The sequence below is a fragment of the Gossypium hirsutum genome, chromosome D10, assembly GCF_007990345.1.
Source record: "Gossypium hirsutum isolate 1008001.06 chromosome D10, Gossypium_hirsutum_v2.1, whole genome shotgun sequence".
NCBI lineage: Eukaryota > Viridiplantae > Streptophyta > Magnoliopsida > Malvales > Malvaceae > Gossypium > Gossypium hirsutum.
In genome coordinates, this window is record NC_053446.1 from 28,307,740 (window position 1) to 28,322,423 (window position 14,684).

Below are 14,684 nucleotides of genomic sequence, written 5' to 3' on the forward strand. Positions count from 1 at the left end.
TGCAGATGATGCGTTAGAGTTTCTAGATCTACCACACCGGTTGCGTGATCGTACAAGTTCGGGGGTAGATTCTGCTGAATTTGAAGGTGGTAATCAGTTTACCAACAAGAATAGTTTTATTGGTGCTTTGAAACAACATAGCATCAAAAACGGCGTTAACTACCACGTCGTTAAATTCAAATCTGATAAGTTTGAGGCGAAGTGTGCGGTGCAAGACGGCACATGTTCATGGAAAATCTACGCCTCGTTAAGGAAAAGGACAGGGTTGTGGGAGATAAAAAAGTACAAAGGTCCACATACATGTGCTGCAGGTACAGTATTGACGGTATATGAATAATACTTTTATTATGTAATGTTGCATTATTTAATGTACTCCGTTAATAGGTGTTTCACAAGATCATCCCAAGATGGATTCAGCTATGTTAGCTAGCTTGATACTGCCTACGGTAAGAGCAGATCCTAGGACTTCAGTGCCGGTGTTAATTGCCAGTATCCGTAGCCAAATGGGGTACACTCCCTCTTACCGTAAGGCTTGGATAGCTAGGCAAAAGGCGTTGGAGAAGATGCATAGTGGGTGGGATGCCTTGTAACACCCCGACCCGAGTCCGTCACCGAATTAGAGTTACGAGGCATTACCAATCAAAATCTGACCCAAAATTATTATTACCAAAATTAGTGATGACATACTCCCTACGACGTCAACCGGTGAGGGGACCTCGCACGCTGCAGATGATTGTGGGTTAGAAGATGAGTCCGATGTGGATCCACCTCGAGAGCCCGGGCCGGATGGTGCAGAAGTTGGCTTATTTTCTGAACCGGAGCCTATTCCAACAGAACCTAAAGATGCTGAAAGGAGTTCAGACGAAGAAGAAAATCCATAATTCAGAGAATACTCACCTCCGGCCCACATGCATAACGTCGATCTCTCTGCAGATGATGCGTTAGAGTTTCTAGATCTACCACACCGGTTGCGTGGTCGTACAAGTTCGGGGGTAGATTCTGCTGAATTTGAAGGTGGTAATCAGTTTACCAACAAGGATAGTTTTATTGGTGCTTTGAAACAACATAGCATCAAAAACGGCGTTAACTACCACGTCGTTAAATCCAAATCTGATAAGTTTGAGGCAAAGTGTGCGGTGCAAGACGGCACATGTTCATGGAAAATCTATGCCTCGTTAAGGAAAAGAACAGAGTTGTGGGAGATAAAAAAGTACAAAGGTCCACATACATGTGCTGCAGGTACAGTATTGACGGTATATGAATAATACTTTTATTATGTAATGTTGCATTATTTAATGTACTCCGTTAATAGGTGTTTCACAAGATCATCCCAAGATGGATTCAGCTATGTTAGCTAGCTTGATACTGCCTACGGTAAGAGCAGATCCTAGGACTTCAGTGCCGGTGTTAATTGCCAGTATCCGTAGCCAAATGGGGTACACTCCCTCTTACCGTAAGGCTTGGATAGCTAGGCAAAAGGCGTTGGAGAATATGCATAGTGGGTGGGACGCCTTGTAACACCCCGACCCGAGTCCGTCGCCGGATTAGAGTTACGAGGCATTACCAATCAAAATCTGACCCAAAATTATTATTACCAAAATTAGTCAACAATTTATTTACAAAATTGGACCAGATATTAAAACATTAATAGACACAACAATGCCACTTTTGGACAGCAATAATCCTCTTCCTAACGGCAACATTTAACAACTAAAATACAATAAGTGTCTTAAATCGGACAACCAATGATTCACATCACAACCTTAGCATATTAATTATCTAAATACCATAATTATGCCCTAATTTGGACAGTCAATGCTTCATAATATAACAGCAGCATATTAATTAGCTAATAACTTGTCTTAAGTTCAACTTTAACTCCCTCATGCAGTACAAACCGAATAGCATGTAAGTTAACTTCAATTTTTTTATATACATCGAAAGCAATAATGAATGAACATCAAACTAAATAAAATTTTAAAGTATGGAGTTCAGCAGATTAAATAACACTTACTTATCTATCATAGCTTATACTATAATCAAATATGTATAATTAAAATCTCCATTTTAATGATCTTTAAAACTATATGCATAGACACCAAAATAGGTCAAAACAAAGTAAGCCATTTTCGCATAGCTCATATTCACATATCCCAAAATTAAACATATTAACTAGACTATACATGCCATAGGTTCGAATTCAAAATATATAAAATACCAAAGACGGTCGATAGTGTGATAGACTATGCTGACGATCCCCGAGCTCGTAACGTGACTTCAAAATCTATAAAACAGAGGTAAACAAATACAACACATATTAAGCTATTTAAGCTTAGTAAATCATGAGCAAAGATTCATATATATATACTTATACTTATTCCATCATTAAGTTAAAATAAACCAAAATCATTTATATATTTATATATATATATATATATCAAATGCATATAATCACTTAATTTAACATATTCAGATCACCAGCACTTAGCCTGCTAGGTTTATAACCTGATTCATATCACCGGCATTTAGCCTACTAGGCTTATAGCCTGATTCAGATCACCGGCACTTAGCCTGCTAGGTTTATAGCCTGATTCAGATCACCAATTCCAAACTTTATAATTCAATGATTCAACCGAATACATTTATATATATATATATATCTTTATATTATAAATTCAACTACTACCATCATAATATTTAACTTCCATTATACTTAAATAATATATATTTCACATTTGAACATATTAAAATAATCTAAGCTAATAACTTCGTTCCTTTGATTCAGATCACCGGCACTTAGCCTGTTAGGCTTATAGCCTGATTCAGATCACCGGCACTTAGCCTGCTAGGCTTATAGCCTGATTCAGATCACAAATTTCAATTTCACATATACAAAATATTTCCTCAAATAATTCTTTATAACAAACACATGTTCATTGTAGTTCATGTCCAATCAATTAAAAGTTTATAAATCATGTCTTCAATTCAATTCAAACACTTATAAATTTATAAACACACATATATATTTATATATTATTACTTAACTAAATTCAATACAAGAACTTAACATATATATATCCACCTATTCGAAAATAACTTTTACATGTATATCCGTACATATGCAGTACTACCCATATATATATTTAACATTCACACCTTGAAATATGTTCAAAACCTATTCAAACATATATACGTATATGTTTCAACTCACACATATATATATACTTATTCGAAATTATCTATGCAAATGCAATATACATACTTTTAATCAAACTCAAAGATTATACATGAATGTACATATATATTCGAATTTTGTGTTTACATTTATAATCTTCATATCATCAAATATTTTCAATAACATAAACATATTGATACATGTTTAATATTCAAACAATGTATATATATTTTTCTATATACCATTCGTACTTACAATTAATTCAAAGACTTATATTGGCATATATTCATATATTCGAATATGGTATATACATATATACCATTTATATTTCAAACTTATTCAATCAAATTATTTTTAATTATAGATCAACAAAAATAAAATAGATATACATACATATATACTGATTTAAATACGTTAAATAACTAGTAGACTTACCTCGGACGATGGAAAATCGAAGTCGGACGATTATTCGACTAATTTGGCTTTTCTCCGATCTAACTCCGATTTCTTTGGTTCTCGATCTAAATATATTCAAAATAAGATAATTTATTTATTAACACATTCAATTTAGTCCAAAAACACATAATTTGGCAAATTACTATTTTGTCCCTAATATTTACACTTTTTGCAATTTACTCCCTATTGCATAAAACACAATTTACACAAAATTTGCCCATACCACACAAGGGCCGAATATTTATGGATCTCATACAAGTCCACACATTTCATTTATTTGACATTTTAGTCCCCCAAAAATTTAATTTCACAATTTAGCCCTATTTACTCAATTTCACTAAAAATTCTAATACAAAACATAGTAATCTATCACATATCTTTCATTTTTCATCATCAACTATCACAAAGTCCAAGCATTCATCAATGGAACATTTCAAAATCATCAACAATTCACAAAATTAAAACATGGGTTTTGAAGAACACAAAGCAACGATCTTAAAAACGTAAAAATTATTAAAAACCGAACAAAGAACTAACCTCAATCAAGCTTTTATATGACCGAATGTAGCTAGGTTTTCTTTATTTTTCTTTTGTTTACTTTCGGCTAGTGAAGAAGATGATAACCTTGAATTTTTCTTTGTTTTTAATTAACATATATTAGTTTGTTTTATTTATTTACCTTATTAACCTTTAATAAATAATTTATATTTCATATAACATAAGGATATAATTGTCCATAGCCACCCACTATCATTTCAAATGGTCTAATTGACATTTAAGACCCCCATTTTTAAAAGACAACATCAATTAAGTATTTTTAGATTTAACCCCTAAATTTTCATTTTACGCAATTAAACCCTTTTTATCAAATTGAACATTCAAACGATTAAATTTCCACACGAATTTTTCACACCTATAACTTAACATATAATAGACACTAAAAATAATATTAAAATATTTTTCTGATTCGGATTTGTGGTCTCGAAACTACTATTCCGATTAGGGTCAAAATCGGGTTGTTACACGCCTCGTATAATGAAATATGGCAGTGGTGTCAGGTGCTAGAGAGATACGTCTCAGGTGCCATCACAAACCTTGAAACGGAAGATGCGTACTACAACGGCCGATTGCTACGTGGATGTAAAGTGTTCAAATGCCTTTTTTGGACCTTTAAGCAATACCGAGACGCATTTCCGTACTGCAAGCCGTTGGTACAAATTGACGGTACCTTTATGTTCGGTAGGTATACTCATCGGCTATTGCTTGCAGTGGCACAGTATGGCGGTGGGAGAATTCTTCCAATTGCATTTGTAATAACACCGGGGGAGTCGTCTGATGACTGTGATTTCTTTCTCTCTAGGTTAAGGAGGCATGTGTGCCCCCAACCTGATATCTGTGTTATTTCAGATTGGGGCACCGGTATACTAGCTGCATTTGATCGACAGGGAAGCTTATGGCAGCGCACACACCATAGATATTGCCTAAGACGCATTGCTTCGAACTACTACACGCAATATCCATCTAAGAGCGAACGACGACAAGTGACCAACATGGGTATTTAGTCTATATATGTGTTATTATGTTTGTCAATCTGAATTAGTTTTACTGGTAGAAGTGGTGTAAGTTATTCGCTATGATCTTATATTGGTAGGGTATGAAATAAATAAAGATCGTTTTCACGAGATGTTGGCCATTTTACGTTCAATTAACATAGAAGGGGCGGACTACCTTTGCAACATATGTTTCGAACAGTGGGCACAAGCATACGACAACGGCCTACGATATGGCCATATGACATTGAACCTGGCTGAATGCATAAATTTTGTTCTCAAAGGAACGCGCCATCTACCGATAACATTGGTTGTGCGAGAGACATATTTTCGTTTGGCGGCGCTATTTCCAAAGCGAGCAGCAAGTTATGTAAGCCAGATGCAGGGAGGCCATGTATGGTGCAGTAAGGTAGTTCGAGAAATTAACAAGGCCAAGGCGATGGCAAACACCATGTACACAGTGTGTCACGATTGGGACAATTTATGGTTTCGCATGACAGAGTTTGACAAACCGCACCAAGGTGTTGTAGGCGGGCAATATCGTGTACACTTGCGAAATAGGGCTTGTAATTGTGGGATGTTTGATGCACTTTGTTATCCATGCGCTCATGTTATTGCAGCTTGTCAGAATCTCCGTCTAGATCCGATGAGTTATCTGGATGAAGTGTACAAATTAGAAAACATGTACAACGCCTGGAGACATGTTTTCCCACCGGTCTCAGATGAACGTAGGTGGCCACCCGTATCTCTTGCTCCTTTTAAGCTGTTACCGGATAGAGAATTACGTCGCAAACCAAAGGGTCGACCTTGCTCGACTAGAATAAGTAACAATATGGATATCCGAGAAAGAGCCAGTCAAACGAAGTTGTGCGGATGGTGTAGGAATCTAGGCCATACAAGTCGATCATGCCCTAATCGCAATAGTTAAATGTAATTGTAAAAAAATTAAGTTTGTGAAATTATTAATTGATAAATTGTATTAATGGTTGGTAAATATTTCAAATTATAAAAAATTAGGTTAGGGGATAGTACGAGTGAATTTTTTTTCCAAATCTAACATTATGTGAATGACAAATTATTATCCGAAAAATTGTATTAATTGTGAAATTATATAAAATTATTAATTGTTACTACCAGTGAAAACATTTTTCCAAATTTAGCATTACGTGAATGACAAATTATTAGGGTTTTTAAGTTTAGGTTAGGGTTTTCAACTTAAATAGGTTAGGGTTTTCAACTTAAATAGGTTAGGGTTTTCAACTTAAATAGGTTAGGGTTTTTAATTTAATTAGGTTAGGGTTTTCAACTTAATTAGGTTAAGGTTTTCAACTTAATTAGGTTAGGGTTTTTAATTTAATTAGGTTAGGGTTTTCAACTTAATTAGGTTAGGGTTTTCAATTTTTATCACATCAAATAAACTTCTATTTTATTACATCAAATAAATTTCTATTTTATTACATCAAATAATATCAAAATAACTCAAAAAAATTTAAATTTTTATTACATCAATAAAACTTCTATTTTATTACATAAAATAATATCAAAATAACTCAAAAAATTAAATTTTTATTACATCAAATAAATTTCTATTTTATTACATCAAATAATATCAAAATAACTCAAAAAAATTTAAATTTTTTTACATCAATAAAACTTCTATTTTATTACATCAAACAAACTTCAAAATATTCAAAATATTTGTACAAATAATTTTAAATACGGCAATCAATATCTATGCCCGGGGGATTCAGTGCCACATGGCGGCCGTCGACGGTTACGCGCTGGATTCCTCCTTTCTCTAGCTTCTGGCTGCGGTTGTTGTTCCTCCGGTGGGGATTCTGGTTCTTCCGGTACGGCATCTGGTCGTCGGACTTGGGACGATGATCCACCTTCGAAGAATAGTGTATGTGGAGGTGTTTGCATCACGAAGGGCGAGGGCGTTTGAAACCCATACGTTGCTGGGGATTGGTAAAAAGGAGAGCTCCCCGACGGCCCCTCTTGCGATCCCTCGTGCCCCGCTGGCCTATACATCGGCGGCCCACTTGGCGTAACAGGAAATGGAGTTGAACCGGGCATTTGGCTCCAACCTGCCATAGGACTCGGAAAAGGATACATATAAGGGTTAGGATACATATAAGGGATAGAAAACGCACCTGGCATCGTCTGAAAAGGCGGTTGAGTGGGTATCATCGGTTGAATTACCGTGTCAGGTGAATGTCTCGATGCTCTCGTTGGGCCCGATGATTGCATGGCCACTGATGATGAGCCGGGTGAATGTCTGGGCCTCGTTGACCTTATTCGTCTTGTCGTCTTGGATTTAGAGGCCCACGCTTTTCCCTTCCGACACGTATTTGCCGCTGCCTCTCCTCTGGCGTCAGTAAATACGGCTTGCCATGGATCCTAAACCATGGCATGTATTCTGGAACGCACGCTAACTCCGGAACAATGATTGGTTCCCGAGTAGGTTGATATTCATACTGATTTTCCCACATTTCTATGTACCCAGACCAGTACAAAGGCCATTCCGTACCTAATAGCCGTAGGTCGATTTTGTGGTGATCGTCAAACTCCTCAGGGTCCACGGGAATCGGTTGTCTACATCCAAACTGTCGTAGCACTCTGTCTGTCTGGTGTGGCTCCACGGTTGCGAAGTTGATCAGCACGACTTTGACCTGGCAAGCGTTCGGATTTTGTAAGAACTTTTCTGGAATTACTGCCCGAATTGCCGGATCCTCATATGGTGTCCATTGAAACTATATGAACATGGTAGAAATATTAGTTATATACATAATACTAAATACTAAATACTAAATACTAAATATCTATTTGCAATAATACTTACTTGTGCTTCTGACCGTTGGTCCAATAGAAGCCGTATATCTTCAAGTTCGATAGGTAATCGAGCATGACTTGCCGGATGGTTCCACCTAATTAAATAAATTTTTAGCATACTTTTATTTTTAAAAATATACATAATAATTGTAAAATCCAATATAAAATTTACCTCGTTATGAGTGGGAATGTATATGGGTGGTCCATTCGAGGACGTAGAAATGGAAAGCGAAACCGTGCCCATGACTGCAGTAGTGACAGGCAACCTCCGATTTTCGCTCTCCTCGGTTGCGTCCCCCCGCACATCTCCCGATACAACATTGGCAAGACAGCAGACCCCCAACTAAATTCACCGGCTTCTCTAAAATCTACAATTTTCAGGAGCCATCTTAGATGTACGCGGCTCCGTGACATGTCGGGCATCAGATAAACTCCAATTATTTGAAGAATGTATGCCCGAGCATATCGGATTCTTTCAATTTCGGTTGAATCTTCATCCGGGTCAGGGAATGTGTCACGTAACCAGCCCATCTCAATCTTATCTCCATCCATTTTATCCGGAATAGCGCCCAAAAGCTCGTAGCACACCGCCTCCCAATTGCTAGATTGAGCAGTCCCGGTGACTGGCTTCCCGTTGACCGGCAATCCCAATTGCAGAATCACATCTTCTAGAGTGATAGTGCACTCTCCACATGGAAGATGGAATGTGTGCGTCTCGGGTCTCCACCTCTCGATCAACGCACTGATTAGTTTCGGGTACAACTTGCATCCCCGGCCTACCCTCACCACGTGCCAAAAACCCGCTTCCCGCAGGTAGTTCTCTACCAATGGTGATGGAGGACCATGCATGTTCCGGATATTGCATTCCAATACCCGATCTACAGACTTTTATAACAAATAATAAATTAATAATTATCTAAAAAAACATAAATAAAAAAATCTTAAATAATATTTAAAAATTAAATTTAACACTTACCATTTCTATTTGTTCCACCGATATGTGATGCCTATCAAGACGAGTCAATGATCCAGCCATTGATGAAATCGTAGAAATTTTTACGATTTATAAAAAAATAAAAAAAATTTAAAACTATTTTAAAAAAGGAAATTGAGAGAAAATTGAAATTAAATATGGCTTTGAGAGATTTTTGGAATGATATTGAGAGGAAATTAAAATTAAATATGGATTTATGAGAATTTTGGAAGGAAATTGAGAGAAAATTGAAAGGAAATTGAGAGGAAATATAAGAGAGGATTTGTTTGTGAAAAAATAAAAAGGGGTGGGGGTATTTATAGTTTTTTTTTTACTGTTGGGCACTGTTCACGCGCGGGCCGACATCGCTGCCACGTCAGCACATCGGCAGAAAATCATTTCCTCTAGGACGCGATTTCCTGCTTAGTCAGCACATCGTGCTGACGTGGCAGCGATGTCCTGACGCGTACCCTGACATCGCGCTGACGTGGCAGCGATTTCGGGGAAAATGGACCAATCCGATAAATAATTAAGTAGTTGGCCCATTTCGGTAATTAATGAAAAAAATGGGCTTTTTTTGGTAAAATGCCCAATTTAATAAGCTTTATAAAAATATTTATAAAATAATTGCCATTTTATTACATCAAAATACAATATGAATTTAATTTCACAATAAAAATAATAAAAATTTGAAGCATGATATCAATAAAAAAAAGATGTAATGTTTATCTATTTTTACTTTTTTATATACATTTACAGTTGAATAATTTAAAATATGAATATAATTATACTTTATAAAACTTTATTAAATAATTTGATGAAATAATTTTAAAAACATAAAATAGCTAATTTAATTCAAAGTTAAATGTTTTAAATTATAATCCTTATATTAAGTATATATTTTGACTTAGGTATTAATAAAGATTATGATATTTATATAAATATATATATTTTTACTTAGTTAATAAGTTTTTATAAATTATTTAGTTGTAATTATAAAATTACTCAATTATTATTTTTTATGTTATATACCATGTATTATTTTATACATAATATTTTTCTCTTGTATTATAAATTTGTAGTACTACTTTTATTTTTATATTATTAATCAATTAGAAAATGTTATTATTTATTATTATGTTATAAATAAGTTGAAAATTAATGATGATTTAACATAATAAGATTTTTAACCTGCCATGCAATTAAATGAATTCACCTGTTTAAAAGAGCAAAGTATAATTTCACTTCCATATTGTAAAAACTGATGGTATATAATTAATAATTTTTCTACAATTTTGTTAGATATTTTTAATGCTATTGGTATATAATTATATTTTTACTTATAAATTTATTAAATTATTGAACACTAACGATTGAATGAATGGCAATAACGTGATACATAATGTTACCAATTTCCTAATATACCACATAACATTATCCACATTTTATTATAATTTTGAAATCAAAACAAAAACAATTATTCTTTTTACCACTTAATTTGTAAAGAAGTTTTATTTAGTTATCTATAATAATTTTATATCTATTCATAAAAATAATTAACTATTGTCTTATCTATCATGGTTTGTTTTTTTTTTTTTTTTTGCTATGAATTGTTAATTGCTATATTTTACTAAAATTTTTAAGGATTTTTAATTAAATTAATAATAGTTTAAAATACATATTAAAAGATAAATCATTTGATATTTAAATACAATAATATTCTAAAATAAAAGTATAATCGCAAATTCTGACGCAAAAGAATTTTTATATTGTAATTAAGGTAAATAGAATTCCAACTTCTGTAATAGGCTTAGTAGTTAAGAGTCGCTTACTTATAAAATCCACTTGGCTTCGAACTTTTGAGGAGCAAGTGAAGCTTTTATTTGGATAGCTCTCTTTAAATATAGTTTGTGCGTGTGTGTGATGTAAGTATGTTTTTACCGTGAGTGCATGAGTACTAACTGTAATACCTAATTTTAGCCCGGGCTCACATATGGAAACATAATCTTCGAGGATATGCAATCTTAGATATGATATGTAATCTTAGAAGATATGATTTTGTAATCTTAGAGATTTAATTTGTAGATACCCTTTAATCTTAGCCGTTGATGTAATTGATCTGTACCGTTGGATTTGGGGAGGCTCAACTATAAATAGAGGCCTTTCCCTTCATTGTAAAAAAAAAAGAAAAAGAGGGAATCAATAAAAAAGGGAGAACGATTGACAGTTTTTTAAATGTGGCTTACTGTTTTCTTTTTTTTTCGATTATTTTTTACTTATTTATGATTTTAAAAAAGAGAGAATGTGGTACCGCTGCGAATTTTATTTATTTATGTTATTTAGCCCTAATAAAGTGACGCGTTTCAAAGGATGGAAATATTTCGAGCCCTATGAGTTATTCGCACCTTTTTAATGTTTTATAATTAGTTTTTTTATCTTTTTAGAATTAGCCCTTTAATTTGCTTTCAATTTCAATTTAGCCCAGCTGGAACGACGCCGTTTTAGAGGAGAGGAGAAAATTTTCCTTCCAACCCCTCTATGTAATTTGCGTGTTCAATTTAATCCTTTAGGTTTTATTTATTTGCAGATTTTCCCCCAGATTTTTCATAATCAGTTCAATTTAGTTTTTTTTATTTTTTTAAAATTAATTAACTTCCATAATGTAATTATTTCTTTTATTTTTTTAATTAGTTTTTATTTATATATATATTTGTTGTTTTTTATTTATTTATTTATTTTTTTAAAACAAATATTTTTATATGTACGTATATTTATTTTTTAATATTGTAATTATTATTTAATATTTTTATATATATATTTTTTTATGTATCCATTTATCTTCCTATATATATATTTTTTATAATGTAATTATTATTATCATTATTTTTTATATGTACATATGTATATATATTTTTAACAAATGTTTTTTTTATATCCATATGGATATTTATTCTTTTTTAAAAAAAGGGGCTCAAATATATATATTTTTAAATACCTATTTTATAATCTATATATGTTTATCTATTTTTCTTTATATTCATAAATATTATGTATTGCATATATATATACGTTCCATAACCCAAACATTTATTTGTAAATCATATGTATATTTTAATCTTCATAATTTCTATTTTCATATTATATATATATTCTTTTCTTCATTTATTTGGTTGGATTTCCTCCTCTCGTTATATAATTGAGTTTACATTTAATATTTTGCATGTCATGGATTATTGTTATCGATTTTGTTTATTCATTTATTCATATTATTTCTATGCCATCGTAATATTTATTATTGCATTGTATATTTAATGTAGCATCACATCATTTTTCACTTGATTTCAAAATTTTCAAAATTGAGATAATGCTTGTATTTAGGATTTTCAAGGAAATTGAGCTCTAACGTATTGGGTTTCGATTTTCTTCGTTAAATCTAACAATCGAGCATTTCTCTTTAATCAAGAAAATAAGAACTCGTTATTGGGAATTCAACACGTTGTGTCCTAACGTATTGGATGTGACGCATTGATTTCTCGAAATGAATATTTTTTCTAAAAAATAATAAAGGAAATATTCCGAGTTTGGAATTTTGGAGGAATTGTGCCGTAACGTATTGGGCCGCGATTTCTTAAATCTTGAATAAATGGATATTCTTTTAAATTTTTATTACACAAGAATTCTGGCCTAATTCATTTTTGAGGAAATTAGAATGTCGTGCCCTAACGCATTGGGTGTGGCATTTTCTTTCTCTGAAATGATAAGGGTCTTAATACGTAACGTTTAAGAGTTTTTGCTAAGGATTATATTTTTCAAATTTTTGACATTAAGACATTAATTAATTAACTAGGTACCAATTTTTGGGCGTTACGAGGGTGCTAATCCTTCCTCGAATGTAACTGAGTCCCGGATCCATTTTTTCTAAAACTCGTAGACCAAAGCCCTTTTTTTAGGTGATCCAATCACACCTTAATAAAAGATTGGTGGCGACTCCCAATTTTCATTTTTTAAAGTCGACAACCTAAATTTTTTGTTTTTCAAAAAAATAGTTTCGACAGCTTGGCGATTCCACTGGGGACTTTAAAAAAAAAAGAGTCGAGCCACAAAGTTGATTAATTTTTGTCTTATGGTCGAGAAAGTATTTTTTTAAAAATTCATGATATTTTTTTTGCATTCATTATCTTCTTGCTTAATGTATTTAAGTATTATTTGCACTACACATTACAATAGTTGAATGATTTCACCCTTTAAGTGGGAGCGAGAAACTAGTCCTTCGTGAGGTTTCACCTCCGTGCAGGATAGTGGATTGCTTCCGGGATACATCCGTACCTATGTCTTCGTGAGATTTTCATCTCCGTGCAGCCATAGGGAAATGTATTCCCCTGAACTGAACTCGGTCCATATAAGAAATTTTGATGCTTTCATGATTAATTAAGTGAAAATAACTAAATCATAAAAAGTGTAAAACTGGAGTTCTATTAGCTAAAAGGGTCAAATGGCTATGAAACTTTAAATTAAGTGGACTTAAATAGTAATTAGACCATTTTTATGGTTAGTGGATGTTTATGGTATGGTTTTGAAGAAATTAATAAAGTTTTTAAAGGTTAAAAGGGTAATTAAGTAATTAAAACCTAAAACAAAAGAAAGAAAAAATAAGTATCATCTTCATTTCTTCTTCCTCAACTGAATTTCAGCATTGAAGATAGGGCTAGGTTTGGTCAAGCTTCCTTAAGTGCATGTAAGTGTTTTCAAGCCCTATTTTTAACGATTTCTATGTTTTTAAAGTCGTTGTAGCATAATCTAGCTAGCTTAAGGGTTAATTTATAAAACTGTTAAAGATTGAGGGTTATGCCATAAATGTTTTTGAATGATTCTTGATGTTTAATGGTAGATTATGAATCCTTGTTGATAAATAAACAAGTTTTGTCAAGTGATTTTTAATAAAATTTGCATTTAGGGATTTGTTTGTAAAAATAGTAAAAGTTCATGACAAATTTATGAAATGATGATTTGTTTGGGTTGGATTAAGTCTCTAATAAATTTGGTTAGCTTGAATGGGGGATTAAAATGATTAGATTTCAATTTATGAGCTTAAGGACTAAATTGTGAAAAGTTAAAATGTTAGGAGAAAAATAGTAATTTTGCATAAATATGAAATATGAACTAAATTGAATATTAAGAGTATTAAATGGGTTGAAATTGTCTATTTAGATCAAGATAGACCACGTACGGACCTAGTTCGAGGCAAAGCAAAAGCTTCAGAATAGCTCGATTTAACCTTCACGCCCTTAGTTGTCGAGGTAAGTTCGTATGAACGGTTGTTATATTCATGTTATTTAAATGTAATGTATTCATAATGTAATTGAATTATATATATCCAAATCAATACTATGACGGTTATCGAGTCCCGGTTGCACCTTAAAAATTCGTAGGATACAAATGACATGTCATTAGGGATTTCATGTTTCGGTGTTGGTCCTGAATGTCTTACCGATGGCTAAGGATCTGCATTTGTTACGGATACTTCACAGCTCGTGTAAGCAGCATCGTGTAGCTTACATTCTGAACTACAGCTTGTGTGAGCAGGCATATTTCACAGCTCGTGTGAGCAATGATGTAAAGGAAATGTTACGTTATGTAAAGGCATAATTCGTGTGAGCTTTCCCGAGTATCCGATGTAATTCTAGATGGTTCAATGGGT